The 1,481-nt window shown below is 38.0% G+C and overlaps 1 non-coding gene across 1 annotated transcript; it reads left to right on the top strand.

Annotated features, from left to right (window-relative positions):
- The first annotated feature begins 642 nt into the window (after positions 1-642).
- Trnam-cau (transfer RNA methionine (anticodon CAU)) lies at positions 643-715 on the top strand. The gene has a single exon. It is a non-coding gene; the product is annotated as a tRNA-Met (tRNA).
- The last annotated feature ends 766 nt before the right edge of the window (positions 716-1,481 follow it).

Raw genomic sequence — 1,481 nt, 5'->3', positions numbered from 1 at the left:
GTTTTACCATTGACTGAATCAAGAAAAATCATCAGACATCAATGACAAAAGATCATTGGAGGAACGAAATTTTACATGACATGAGTTATCAATAAGTGAACTACATCTGTAGTTTTTTTAATTAAAAATAATTCACATTTTATAGTTGAATTCTATGTCCAATAACACCACGTACAAAACACTAATTGACTTTACCCAGTTGCAGCATCCGCAGCGCCCGATTGAATACGGTTCTCGTATACGGTTTGCGTTCGGACTGTACACCGGACCGCTACACTGGACGCAGCAGCAAACCACTACTAACGTTATCATTCACAAAAAGTATCGTCTACCTAAGCCTATACCCATCCACTTTAACTGAAAGTGGTGCAAACCCCCGCAAGTTACCTTACCAAGTTCCTTTATTACAAAGTCTCTCAGAGTCCCAGGTGGCTTGAAAAATCTGCTGGACACTTAGACAAGGAGATGTCATAGCCGGCATGGCTTAATACGCTCCTCACTTCATATAGTCCCAAACACTGAAAATCATGTTAGTATGATGCACCGCTGCAAGATAGCGTGTACTTTGACAAACTGCGCGTGCGTGTATCAATTTATTTCAAAGAACGAATAAATAACATATTTTGTCACTTGCTGTCAGCGGCCTCGTTAGCGCAGTAGGCAGCGCGTCAGTCTCATAATCTGAAGGTCGTGAGTTCGATCCTCACACGGGGCAGGCGGCTACAGCTTTTTTTCCTTCTTCTTTTTTTTTCCAAAGTAGAAATTTCGACAGCACATTTATTATCCTTTATGTCAATACAGAAAACTGCTGTTAGTCATGTTGTTCATTCCCTTTGTCAAGGAAGGAAATATGTTTTTGTCGGCGTTGTCTATTGTCTATTTTTTGCATCTAACAAGTTGTGAACGCGTATTTGGATGAAACTTAATACAGGAAAAGTCAAAGATATAAGGAATTACAGATCTTTTGGTAGTGATCCGAGAATTTTTAGAGTAATAATGTAGTAGGATGTGAATGTTTGAAAAAATTTCTTACTCTAATCATGGTGGTTGAAGATTAATGCCGCCGCCTTTTTCCGCACACTCGAAATGGTCCTTTACGGATCATAGCTGAAAATATGTGGTGCATTTTGAAGGGATCATACTTTAAAAAATAATCATGGAGAACATAAATCTCAAACATTTTGGCACACGGATTGTTGAAATTAACCAAACATTTGATACAGTGATTGTAAATAGAGATTCCCCCAAACTCATGAAAAAAACTAAGTAGGGCCATAGGGCAGTGCAGCTATTTAGTAACAAAAATAGCAATCAAACAGCTACAGAATCTATATCAGTCTCGTATAGTAGCTGTTTGGATAACCGGAAACAATTTGTATTGGTTAAAAGATGTAAATCTGAGTTGTGTAGTCTGGGATGTTGAGTGCCTTAGGGTTCAATACTTGGTCCACTTTTATTTTTTATTTATATCAACGATATCT

This window comes from Diadema antillarum, unplaced genomic scaffold, assembly GCF_040938485.1.
Source record: "Diadema antillarum isolate AM-2024a unplaced genomic scaffold, OU_Dant_1.0 seq00001319_RagTag, whole genome shotgun sequence".
NCBI classification, from domain to species: Eukaryota; Metazoa; Echinodermata; class Echinoidea; order Diadematoida; family Diadematidae; genus Diadema; species Diadema antillarum.
The sequence above is the reverse complement of the archived record's forward strand: the minus strand, read 5'-3'. Positions and strand labels throughout refer to the sequence as shown.